The 13,852-nt window shown below is 38.6% G+C and overlaps 1 pseudogene; it reads right to left on the bottom strand.

The window, feature by feature from the left end:
* Positions 1-6,221: 6,221 nt before the first annotated feature.
* On the bottom strand, positions 6,222-13,555 carry LOC115504834 (annotated as a pseudogene).
* Between the last annotated feature and the right edge of the window lie 297 nt (positions 13,556-13,852).

Genomic DNA, 13,852 nt, shown 5'->3' with positions numbered 1-13,852 from the left:
AGCTAAAAAACCTGGGTGTCCAGCTGGCTGTGCGATTTACATGGTTTCTAACCGTGGGTAAATTATTTGATCTTTCCCAGCCTCAGTTTCTTCTTCTGTAATATGAGGAAGACAGTGTTGCTGTTAAGATTAAATGAAACAAAGTAGAGAAAGTGCTGAACTTGTTCTCAGAACATAGCAGCTGCCAATAAATGGTAGCTATTATTAGTCCAACACCACATGAAAGAGTGAGAGAGGCCTGCCTTAGCCACAAGAATTAGCACCTGCCTCAAAACTAAAATAGATCAGTCTGGGCTTTAAATTCTATAGAAACTCAGACATTTCTTCCTGAGGTTTTCATGATCCACTGTCAGCTGATATACCTTGTGCACACAAAGGAATAAAGGGGGCTCCAGTTTCTTAAAAGAAGAATAGAATTTTACTATATTCAATTTCCTTTTCCTGTTCATCTTGTCCTTTTGATGGCCCTCCAAAAGAAAAAAAAAGTCACAGTTGTGTTGACCTTGCAGCTAATGAAGCATGCCTGTAACCAGATGTGCCCTGCTTGCGTCCACTGAAACCAGAATGGTGGCAGAAAAGGCAGACATCCAAGCAATTGCACCCGATGTGCATGAATGACTGTCAGAGAATGCAGGGATCCTCTGAAAACAGGAGTTGTGAATGCTCTTAAGGCCATATTGCTCAGGGGTTGATTCTCAAACCTGTTTGATCCCCAGAATCTCCTGAGATGCTTTTTAAAAGAATAGATTCCTGGGGCGCCTGGGTGGCTCAGTCGGTTAAACGTCCGACTTCAGCTCAGGTCAAGATCTCGCGGTCCGTGAGTTCGAGCCCCGCATCGGGCTCTGTGCTGACCGCTCAGAGCCTGGAGCCTGCTTCTGATTCTGTGTCTCCCTCTCTCTCTGCCCCTCCTCCGTTCATGCTCTGTCTCTCTCTGTCTCAAAAATAAATAAAACGTTAAAAAAATTATAAAAAATAAATAAAATAAAAGAATAGATTCCTAAGTGCTCAGCTTAGACTTAACTGAGTCAGAATCTCCTAGGGGTTGGTGAGGAGAGAAAGTATTCTGATACATGTACCTTTAAAAGTTCTGAAAGGCTCTAGTGATCAGGGAACTGCTGATATAATGTCATTCCCATCTGATGTCTGGGATCCCCCGTGTGTGTGTGTGTGTGTGTGTGAGAGAGAGAGAGAGAGAGAGAAGAAGAAGACAGAAACAGAGACAGAGAAATCAGGCAAGTGCTGTGGGAAAATGGAACATTATGGGATGTAAGACCTTTACAATTGTACAATTTATTGTACTTTATCAATAAAAGTAGATGCAAACTGATTCAGAAGTAACTGAAATTGTTTCCTAATTAAAGTGATCAAAAACAAAGCCTACCAGTTCAAAAACGAAAAAGATGCTAAAAGGAACCTAATATTCAGTCCTCTCACTTTATTCTGATGTTGTAGCATCTTTAGAACATCTTTAGATAATGACTCTTAACTAATTTGGATAATTTTTCCCTATGAGAGCTAATGAAGTTGAATAATTTAACTAAATATTTGGAATCAAAATTTAAGCGCTTTCCCTTAGGTTTTTAGGTTTCCAGAACTTTAATGAGTTAATGAGAAATTTGCATTTAGTAAGGCAATAAATAAATTAATTATGCTTGGAAGAAATCCAGTTTCACGAGTTTAAACTATTATTAAAACTCTGCAAATACTTTGATTTTGATTTTTAAGGTTTTACCTTTTGACTTTTATTTATTCATTCAATAAACTTTTTTTAATGTTTATTTATTTTTGAGAGAGAAAGCACGTGCACAAGCAAGGGACAGGGAGAGGGTGGGGGACAGAGAATCTTAATCAGGCTCTGTGCTGGCAGCAGAGAGCTGGATGTGGGGCTCAAACTCACAAACCATAAGATCATGACCTGAGCCGAAGTCGGATTCTTAACTGACTGAGCCATGCAATCATCCATCAATAAACTTTTTTGAGAACTATTAATTACTATGGCACACCACTGATCTAGATGGTGTTACCAAGAAGAGGAGGTCCCCATATAGATAAACAGAGGTGGAAGGGTTGGGGAGTGGCTGGGCTAGGAGAGAAAAGAAACATTATAATGAGCACTTACTCAGTGCCACTCTCATTTATATATGGTATTCTTTGTAATACGATAATCCAACAACATAATTTGATCACTAAGAACTAAAACTAACACATTTCCTAAACCTATGTTAAGCAGTCCTACAACTAGACACACCTTCCTGTCCCTCTGAAAAGAAGCAAAAATGACCTGCTTGCCTCTGGAAAATAAGACTGTGAACCAACTAAAATAGGTTAATTCCAACATTAGCTGCATGCTTGTCTCATTAGGACCACCAATCCAGTATTATTATGTCACAGTTTCTCCCCCTCCTCAACTAGTTCTCCACATTACAAGCTATCCAACCTATCTAAATCCTATAAGGATCCTCCCCTGACTTCTCCTGAGATATTGCTCTCTGTCAAGATGATGTTCCCCCTTTCTAGAGCAAATCCAATACAAATAGATTTGTTTGATCAATAGGTTTTGTTTTGTTTTCTTTTGTTTTTCTGGTGGCCTTCTGGGGAGTCAACAGTCAATGTCACTCACTATTCTTTGATGAAGAAATTTGCCCAAACTCATCAGCTATTATGAACTACCTTCTTGAAGAGCCAAGTGTTAAATGCAGCTGTAGTCGACTGACTCTGAAATTCCTATTCTCTCCACTGGGGTCCACATTTAGGCATCTGTGCTAGACGAGGTAAAGCACACACAGGTGTTTACTGTACATTCTCAGATGCTCTCCAGCAAGCAACTTTGAAGGGGATGGCAGCATTAGAAGTGGCAATCCATAAATGCAAGGGAAATTCAAATCCTTAAATCAAGTCCGGAGGTATCTACTGCCATCTGCTCGTCACAGTGACACAGCAGTAAAATGCATAAATAAATGACTCCCAGACCATAAGGGAGTTAGTTGCCTAAATGAGTCCCACAAATAGATGCAAGCAAACAAGAACTGAAGTCTCACTACTGACTGATAACAATAATAAAAGCTTAAAATTTTACACATGATCCTTAAAAAAATTATGGAAGCCCTCCTCTGTCAAGGCTCATAATCATATGCTCATAATCATAGAATTTTGGGGCCTAAGCACTGAATAGTTATTGAAAACATAAAATATCAAATAAAAATGCAACAGTATATCAGTTTCAAATGTATTGAAGATTCTGTGTTGACTTCAAAATGGACCGAGGTGAACAGGGGAGCTTTGCAGGACACAGAGGAGGTGGAGTTTGGTCAGTAGTTCTAGACAGTTTGATTAGTTCTACAAGGAGGTAAAGAGGCAAACATCCTAAAGGCAGAGTCACATGAAGGGAAACAATGAACCATTTGCCAGAAAATATAAAATATGTTCTAGATATGCTGGCTAAGGGCTCCCAGCTCAGCCAGTGGGGTTCTAGGCTGAGGTCAGGCCATGGTGGCTACTGACACTCTGCCATTAAGAAGGGTCCAGAGGGACACAGTCTGGGTGGGGGTGCAGGGGAGGGGGTTGGGGCTGGTATAAGAAATTTCCACAGCAGGGAAAGTTTCTGTCACTTTCCTGTAGGGAGTGACATACCATGACATTACCATCATTAACAGTGAAAAATGCAGATTGTACTGTTGATGAATGAGTTAATAACAATGACAACAACAGCTAATACTTTCAGGTAGCATTATTTCATGCCAGGCAGTATTCTATGCACTGTACATATACTAATTCATTTAAAGTTCACCCTGTGAGTACCTATGAAGTAGGCACTGTAATTATCCTTAAACATATGAGGAAATTGAGACATAGGAAGATTAAGTGACTTGTCTAGGTCTAACAGCTAGTAAATGGCAGAGCCAGGATGAACCAATCAATCAATCAATTAATTAACAATCCAACCATTTGTGATGTTCTGTCTTAGTAGGCAGAACACATGCTTTTTTCTGCTCTAATGGTGTAAGAAATCTACTCTGTGCTCAGCAGTCTACTTCAGACCTCGGTACTGAGTACTCAGTATTCATATGGATGTAGGCTTCTCCCCTTGCTATATGGGATTTTGTGCTTATATATCACTTACAAGGCACAACATTTCTTGCGTTTTATCTCCCATTTCACTAGAACAATGGGGATGTCTTACATAAACTGTGCTCTTAAAGTGGCTTCAGGTTAGTTGGCCAAAACTGATTTGTGATTTTCTATTCATGTTCAGAATTATAATTTGTAAATTAAAAATTATAATTCGAAAGGATTATTTTCAATTTTTTATATTTAGCATATTTTTTTGTCTTGGAATAATCCCAAACTTACAGAAAAGTGGAATTCAAAGACCTTTTCTTCTGAGGCATTTGAGAATAAATCGCCAGCCTGATGCCCCATCACCCTGTAAGTGCTTTAGTGTGTATTTCCTGCAAATAACATCCTCCCACACTCTGCAATGCAACCATCACAACCACAAAGTTAACACTGACACTACACTCCAGTTTAATCCGCAGACCCCAATTGTCCCATTACTGTCTTTTATAGATCTAGTTCACAATCACACGTTGCATTGAGATGTTCTGTTTCTAGTCTCCTTCAGACTAGAACAGTTCTGTCTTTCCTTGTCTTTCATGGCCCTGAGACATTTGAAAACGACAGGCCAGTTATTTTATAGAATGTCTCTCAATTTAGAGTTGTCTGATGTTTTCTCCTGATTAAATTCAGGTTATGCATCTTTGGTGGGAATATTGCAGAAACAATGCTGAGATCTCATTGCATTCCCAGGTGGTGCAGATTTTGATTTGTTCCTTTATAGAGAATGTCAGCTTTAACTATTTGATTTAGATGGTGTCTGCCAAGATTCTCCACTGCAAACTTACTCTTCTCTTTATAATTAATATTTTATGTAGAGACACTTTAAAATAATGTGAATTTTCCATTCTTCATCAAATCATCATTTATTAATTTATATTAGCATGAACTTATGACTTCCTATTATATTCAATGAGTTACCATCTCTTAGATAATATCTTTTTTTTTTAACGTTTATTTATTTTTGAGACAGAGAGAGACAGAGCATGAACAGGGGAGGGGCAGAGAGAGAGGGAGACACAGAATCGGAAGCAGGCTCCAGGCTCTGAGCCATCAGCCCAGAGCCCGACGCGGGGCTCGAACTCACAGACCTTGAACTCACGGACCCTGAGATCGTGACCTGAGCTGAAGTCGGACGCCCAACCGACTGAGCCACCCAGGCGCCCCTAGATAATATCTTTTTGCTGCTCAAATTGATCAGTAAGATTTCCTTCAAGCTGGCTTCTTTGTGCTTTTGTTGTTGTATTACTTTTTATTTATTTTTTATTGAGGTATAATTAACACGTAGCATTATGTTAATTGTAGGTGTACAATACACTGATTTGATATTCATACACATTGTGAAATAATCACCACAATAAGTTTAGTTAACATCCATCATCATACATAGTTACAAAAAAAATTGTGTGTGTGATGAGAACTTTTAAGATCTACTCTTAGCAACTTTCAAATTATTATTAATTATAGTCACCATGCTGTACATTACATCCCTATGACTTGTTTATTTTATAACCAGAAGTTGGTACCTTTTGTACTTTTTGACCTCCTTCACCCACTTCACCTATCCCCACCTCTCACCTCTGACAATCACCAATCTCTTCTCTGTATCTGTGAGCTTGGTTTTTTATTTGATTTTGGAGTTTTTTAGATTCCACATATAATTGAGATCATGTGGTATTTGTATTTCTCTGTCTGACTTATTTCACTTAGCATAATGCCCTCAAGTCCAGTTATTTTGTCACAAATGGCAAAACTTCATTTTTTTACAACTGAATAAATTGTGTGTGTGTGTACACACACACACACACACACACACACACACACACACACACACACAGGGGCACCTGGGTGGCTGGGTGCCTGGGTGGCTCAGTGAGTTAAGTGTCCTCCTTCAGCTCAGGTCATGATCTCACAGTTTGTGATTTCGAGCCCCAAGTCGGGCTCTGTGCTGACAGCTCAGAGCTTGGGGCCTGCTTCAGATTCTGTGTCTTCCTCTCTCTCTCTCTCTGCCCCTCCCTCGCTCACACTCTGCCTCTCTCTCAAAAATAAATAAACATCAAAAAAAAATTTTTATATACACATTTTCTTTTTGTACAGTATTTTCAGTTTTATTTTAAAAATGCACATACAACAAAAGTTGTCGTGAGCCATTTCTTGGGTCTATTTGCATTCAGCACTTGCATTTGAACGGCTTTCTCTGTTTTTACAATCCCAACAAATTCCTTCTATCTTTTCAAGCAGTCCTTCTTTGTCCTGCCAGGCCCTGCTTCTGCTAGTTTTTCCAATCTCTCAGGTGTATTTAATGGGTGTGTTTTCAAAGCTTGTTCCAAAAGCTTCTGTTCTGTTGTCCAAGGGGTGAAATCTGTTCGTGGACCTTCAAATTGTTCTGAAGGTGTTTCTTGGGACACCATTCCATGCTCTTTTTAAATTTTATCAAAATCCTTTTTGTTTATGTTATCTTTTTTTATGAGGATCAAGTTCTTGAAGACTTTGCTCTACCAATAACATCTTTGGCAGTTCTCTTGACTCCAGAAGAAGGTATGTTCATGTAATTAGCAATAACTTCCCATCCTCACTTTGTTCCACAGGAAAGAGGTTCAATTAAGTAGTAATTGCAAATCATCTTCTGCCTAATTTTTACTGCCATTTCCACTTTATCAGTTGATTTGTCTGCATTCTTAGATGCTATCACATGAGAGCTTCAGATTCCTCTCTTTTCTAATGTGCTCATTTATTTCTTCTCTTTTTTACAGAGCAGATTTTGCTACTTCTTTCGTAGGTGATGTCAGTGTTTCAAACACAGTAAGCTTGCTAGTTCAAGTCAATCATAACATTTTTCCACTTCTTCCATCACTTTAACCTGCTCTGCCTCATTGTCAGAAAAGTGATTCCAGGGGCACCTGGGTAGCTCAGTCGGTTGAGTGTCCAACTCTTGATTTTGGCTCAGGTCATGATCCCAGGGTCCTGGGATCGAGCCCCGAATCTGGCTCTGCACTGAGCATGGAACCTACTTAAGATTCTCTCTCTCTCTCTCTCTCTCTCTCTCTCTCTCTCTCTCCCTCTGCCCCTCTGCCCCTCTCCCCTGCTAATGCTCTCAAAAAAAAAAAAAAATGATTCCAGGTCTTATGTGTTTCAAAGTTTTTCCTTTCCTTTTTAATGGCTTTTTTCTGAATAGTTTTTCCTTCTTAGCCAATAATGCTTATTGTCTAACTTCCTCCTCCTCTTTCTCTTTCACTAACCAAGAAGCTTCTAGTTCGGCTTGTCTTTGTTTTTCTTTAGCTTCTCGCCCCTTCCATTGTGCTTCTGCTTTGGCTCTCTTTTCTGCTTCTTTCACAGTTTTTTCTTCTTCCTTAAACTTCTTAATCACTGGACCACAGCTATGTGCATTGTCAACTAATGTTCTTACTTTGTTCATTTCTCCTTTTTTTCTTTGTGCCCCGTTGCTCTCTACTGCTTTTCAATCCATCTCCTCTCATCACAACATTCTGCTTTCTCTTTTTCTTCTTCATCTAAATAAGAAAATTCTCTCAAAGAATCAAAATTATACCAGAAAGAACAAAATTCATCAATATCTTCAAATGATGAATTCATAACCCAAGGTTAGGGACATTTTTCTTTTTACTCAATCATCTGGAATTCCTTTGAAACACTGGGGGACACACTTCAAAGAAAATGTCCTTTGCTTCACTTTTAGAAGGAATCAGAGTTATCAAAAGTAGGATCTACATTGTTGAATGCTTGTCTTTCCACCAGATCAGATAACATTTCGTAAGCCTTAGTTATGCAAGTGAAGTAGTTGTTATCTCCTTCTTTATTGGTTCACCAGCTGCTTTCCATTTGTCTGGGTGATGTTTTAAAATCATTGCTTTATCTTCCAGTCTTTGGGATCAAGTGTTTTCAACAGGGAAACTCTTCTAACTGCAATTCTTCATCTTCTGATCCCTCTGATAACTCTTTCTTATCCTCCAGTTCCTGAAAAGAGGCAGAAGCATTTCTGTTCTCTTAACAAAAAGCTTCAAACCACCTGACAGGGTGTTGAAGCAGAGGTCAGACTGTGGGTGGAGCCCTGGCCATCTGCAGTGCCCAGCAGGAGCAGCAGGAGGGCACCAGGCTACAACACATTTTCTTTATCCATTCGTCCGTAGATGGACACTTAGGTTGCTTCTGTATCTTAATTACTGGAAATAATGCTGCCATGAGCTTGGGGGTGAATATACCTTTTCAAGTTAGTGTTCTCATTTTCTTCAAATGCCCAGAAATGGAATTGCTGGATCATATGGTAGTTTTATTCTTAATTTTTTCGAAGAAACTTCATATTGTTTTCCATAGTGGCTGCACCAATTTACATTTCCACCAACTGTGTACAAGAGTTTCCTATTCTCCATACTCTCACTAACACTTATTTCCTGTCTCCTTGATAGTAGCCATTCTAACAGTTGTGAGGTGATATCTCATTGTGGTTTTGATTTGCACTTCCCTCATGGTTAATGATGTTGAGCAACAGGTATAGGTACATTATACATTGGCCATCTGTATGTCTTCTTTGGGAAAAATGTATATTCGGATCTCCTCTCCCCACCTTTTTTTAATCAAATTGGTTTTTTCTATTGATTTTTATGCATTCTTTATTTTGGGTATTAGCTGCTCGGTAGGTTTCCTTTTCATTTTGTTGATGGTTTCCTGTGCTGTGCATATATCCTTTTGATATGGGCCTTCATTCTGAGAACGATTTACTCTCTGGCCCAATAGGATGCCCCAAAAGTTTTCACTGAGCCCTGGAATCAGTCATCTCTGGAAAACCCTGATACTTATTTAGTAGAAAATGATATTTAGAAACCTGGATGGAAAGTGAGCTCATTGCTACTGAGGTGGAAAGGGGGTGCTACTGCAAGGCCATCATGCATACACATGCACATCTATACCCATCTCTTTATTTATTTTATTAATTTAAAGTATTATATTTATTGAAATCATGAGTTCACACCAATACAGCCAATTCCAACCTAACACCACAGTGTTCATCCCAGTTTTCTCCCTTTCCACTACATAGTGAAAATCCTGACTCCCGGGGCGCCTGGGTGGCGCAGTCGGTTAAGCGTCCGACTTCAGCCAGGTCACGATCTCGCGGTCCGTGAGTTCGAGCCCCGCGTCAGGCTCTGGGCTGATGGCTCAGAGCCTGGAGCCTGTTTCCGATTCTGTGTCTCCCTCTCTCTCTGCCCCTCCCCCGTTCATGCTCTGTCTCTCTCTGTCCCAAAAATAAATAAACGTTGAAAAAAAAAAAAATTTAAAAAAAAAAAAAAAAAAAAAAAAAAAAAAAAAAAGAAAATCCTGACTCCCATTTTTCTTGATATCTTCATCTTTTTGATTAATCCCCCAGTTTGTAATCCATTTCCCATTATTGCTGCCAGGTGTTCCCTATATAGACGACGTCTTTATTCTGCTCAGGCTTTGAAACCTCATGGCCAGGCTGCACTCCACACGGGCACCCTTCCACCCAGCTTGGGCTCTGACGCTCTGCTCTGGGTGCCCTACCATGTGAATGCCCTCCTTACCCAGCTTGGCTCTAACACCCCACCCTGTACTCCCCACAAAGTAGACTGCTTCCTCCTCCCACTGAGGCTCTGACCCCACACCAGACTGAGCCTGGCAAGATGCTCTTGACTGGTTCGGAGGGCTCTGCCTCCCCCCATCACACCACCCACCTCAAGATGCCTCCCTTAGGGGCATCTGATTTAATATCTGAGCTTTTCAGAAAGGAGAAAAGAAGCCAACTGATACATTATCAAATGCTATTTTAAAATATGAGAATCATTCTAGAGGGAAAGAAATCACCAGAAACTTTCATTTAAAACTGCTTGAAGGGGTGCCTGGGTGGCTCAGTCAGCTAAACATCTGACTCTTGATTTTGGCACAGGTCAAGATCTCACAGTTATTGAGTTTGAGCCCTGCATCCAGCTCCAAGCCCCGTGTTGACAGTGCCGAGCTGCTTGGAATTCTCTCTTTCCCTCTCTCTCTGCTGTGCTCACACACACTCTGTCTCTCAAAATAAATAAACTTAAAAAAAATTGCTAGAAAAAGATTTTCATCAAATTAAAGCATTCTTTTTTAAAATGAATTCTAACCATGAAGAAAATGTTTATTTCCCATGAAGTTCTTATGTCAACCAATAAACAAAAATATATTCATTATACAGTACTTTGTGAAACTTCCCCTAGCATATACATGGCCCAGTGCAAGAGGACAAATGTAGACTTACAAACCAGCAGAAAAAAAAAGTACTTGAAAGTTCTAAGTTATATTAATAAACTTTCAAATAAAATTGGTTCTATCCTTGTACCTTGACAAATTACCTTTCATAACAAATATTTTTAAATGTATGAAATTATGTTGTTTTATATGATCAAAAGTCAGCTAAATATCAGAGATAACTGAATTTAATTATTACTGCATGTCTGGGGTGCTCTGTTGATGAGTCAGTAATAACTGAGGAATAACAAAACAAAGACACACAAAATTCATTAATTACATTTATTCCATGAAATTTACTTTTCTAGTTTTCATCTTAGCAAAACCACTAATTATGTGGTCATAATCAAGATTTCGCATATAATTTGTTTCTACTGTGAGTCATTCCAAATTAGATGGCCTTTCTTGAACCAGAGAAGTTCCTATGTAAGTTTTGTTGTTTGTTTATTTGTTTGCTTTTTACTGATTTGAATTTGGAGAAACTTTGCTGAAACAATAGCAACTAAAGTAAAATCTCTACAGCATTACTTAGATTCAGAAACAAATCATGAATTTTTGTATCATGCTCAAACACTGTAATAAAGCTACATATGAAAAAGTATTGCAATTGCTAAATATTACAAGATATTTGAATTTCACTGTATATATCATTATCATTTAATAATTTTTATCATCTCTTAAATCAGCATCTATATCTGAGATTTTATATAAAGGATCAATTATAGAGGTGCCTGGGTGGCTCGGTCGGCTGAGTGTCCGACTTTGGCTCAGGTCATGATCTCATGGTTTGTAAGTTCAAGACCCGTGTCAGGCTCTGTGCTGACAGCTCAGAGCCTGGAGCCTGCTTGGGATTCTGTGTCTCCCTCTCTCCCTCCCCTCCCCCACTCACACTCTGTCTCTCAAAAGTGAATAAATGTTTAAAAAAAATTAAGAATCAGTTATAACACATGTTATATCTAGACCTAGTACATATCAACTTAAGAGTAATATGAATCATTTAGTATTACACAATCTTTCCCCAATGTCGTGTTCAATGGTTGTAAGGGAGTAAGAAAATGGATGCTAGGCAGTATTGCAACATAACAACTCATCGTGTGAAAATGTATTCATATCATCTGAGACGAAGAAATTGGCAGGTTAGTTAATTAGTTTTCTCTCTTACCTGAGTGCTTCTACTACTCAAATCCTTCCCTCAGAAATGTTTGTTTCTAATGTTTGCAGTGGCACAAACTACAATCTTCAGCACGCAGACACAGTCACTTTTTATTTTGAGGACAGGAACAAGGGATGGAGAGATGAATGGGTTTGTCTCAAGAGGGGTTGTTTAGGATTACAGGTCATGCTGTGCCACAGCTGAGCTCATCTCATGAGTGACACACAGTCCACACATTTATATTTGTGTGTGTGTGTGTGTGTGTGTGTGTGTGTGTGTGTGTGTGATAAATGGAGCCCTCTTAGGCATAGGACCCAAGCCAAAGGCCCCTTTGCTGGAGGCTAAGGACGGTAATGCTATGCTGCCTACAGGGTGTTAAGTTCTGTATAAAATAACAGATGAAGTCATAAGACAGGGCCTAGTTTTTCATAAGTTTGAAATCTAAGTGGAGAGCTGCCAGGGGAGAGGGAGGAGGATTAGGATCCATAAAGTGAATAAACACAGTAAGACTGAAAGGTGCCCAAATGTCCAGAAATAGGAGGCACTTTGTACAGATTACACACTGAATCCCCATAAGTCCCAGACTGTCCCAGGGGCAGGGACTGTCTCAATGGCCATGGAACCATGCAGAGCACGTGGTACAAAATCAATGCACAATAAATGTTGAGGAGGAAAGAAAGGAGCATATGGCCTCTGAATTGATGAACTCAAGCTTCTGATGCTTTAAAAATAAGTTGTCCTCACCCCCAATCTGTCCCCCACTTCTTTCTTTCTCCCACCAGCCCTCTTAATTCTTCTTTACTCCCTCAAAGGCACATGCTTAGAAGTAAATCTTATCCAATGCATCTTATGCTCCAATGCATATTTGATATGGTCCCTCCCATTTGACTTTATTTTAATTAACATTTACCATGGAGTGTTGTACATTTAACAATTTATATGACCTTAGGGAATTTTTTTCCCCTATACATCCTATGTGATTTCATTTCTGTTGATGAGGTTTCTGACAAGGAAGTGAGGCACGGTAATCCTTAACATCGTTAGAGATGTTTTTTTTTACAACAAAGTAACATTCTTGAGATGATTTTCCAGACCCATTAAAAATGAGAAGTCTTAAGCATGCCCAGTAACAAAAAGAAAAAAAATAACTAATGTGGAATGAACCCAAATTGTTCTTCATCTGTTGTGGAACAGAGCTATACATGTACAGTCACTCACAAAAGCACTCGCAGCCATGCTCTAATTCACCCTCTTAAATGCCTGATATTTGATCCTATCTTGGTTAGCTCTGCTTGCTTTAATTATGATCAAAAGCTGGACATTGAGAAATAATCCAGATATTTGTCAAGCACCCACAAAGTTCATGGTACCAGATGAGGTCCTCAGAACATAGTGTACAGAAGAGACAGGCCTATTCTTAAGGAGTTTATAATCTAAGAAGAAAGGAAATAAGAACATACAATTACAGTAACTACAAAATGAATAGGTCAAAAGACTGCATTTCCAAGTTAGAGAATGGGTTGAATCCAAGTTAGAGAACAGGATGAATAAATTCAAGTCTTACCTAAATGCTGGTTTGCACAAAAGCATACACAAAAGGAAAGAAAGAAGCCAACAGAGAACATGATACATTTGACTTAACTTTTTAAAATTAAGGTAAAATTTACTTACAGTGAAATGCATACATCTTAAGTGTACAGTTCAATGGGTTTTAACAAATGTACATACTCCTGTAACAAAATAACGATTATGATACAGAGTATTTCCATCACCCCAGATAGTTCATTAATATCCATAGTCCCTCTTTCATTCCTCATTTTAGTAGTTTGTGTTTTCTCTCCTTTTTTCTTGGTCAGCCAATTTTATTACTTCTTTCAAAAAACCAACTTTTAACTATTTATTATTCCCCATTGTTTGGATATGTTCTGTCTTATTGATTTCTGCTCTTTATTTTTTCCTTGTACTTTTTCTAACTTTGTTTACCTCCTCTTTTTCCAGCTTCTTAAGGTAGAAACTGAGGTCATTGATTTGAGAATTTGCCATGATCTGACATAAGCATTTAAAAAAGATAAAAAATTTCCCCATAACTTTTGAAGTATTTGTTATTATCATTCAGTTTGAAATATTTTCTACTTTCCTCTTTGCTGTTTCCTGACATATGGCTTATAGAGAAATGAGTTGTTTAATTTCCAAATATCTAGAGTTTCTTTAGGTACTTTATTTGTAATTAATTTCTAATTTAATTTCATGCTGTTCTGAGAATATACTCTATAAGATTTCAACCTTTTAAAATTTATAGAGAATTATTTTATGAGCCAGCATATGGTCTAACTTGGCAAC

This window comes from Lynx canadensis, chromosome F1 (assembly GCF_007474595.2).
Source record: "Lynx canadensis isolate LIC74 chromosome F1, mLynCan4.pri.v2, whole genome shotgun sequence".
NCBI classification, from domain to species: Eukaryota; Metazoa; Chordata; class Mammalia; order Carnivora; family Felidae; genus Lynx; species Lynx canadensis.
Note: the sequence above shows the minus strand (reverse complement) of the source record. Positions and strands in the feature narration are given on the sequence as shown.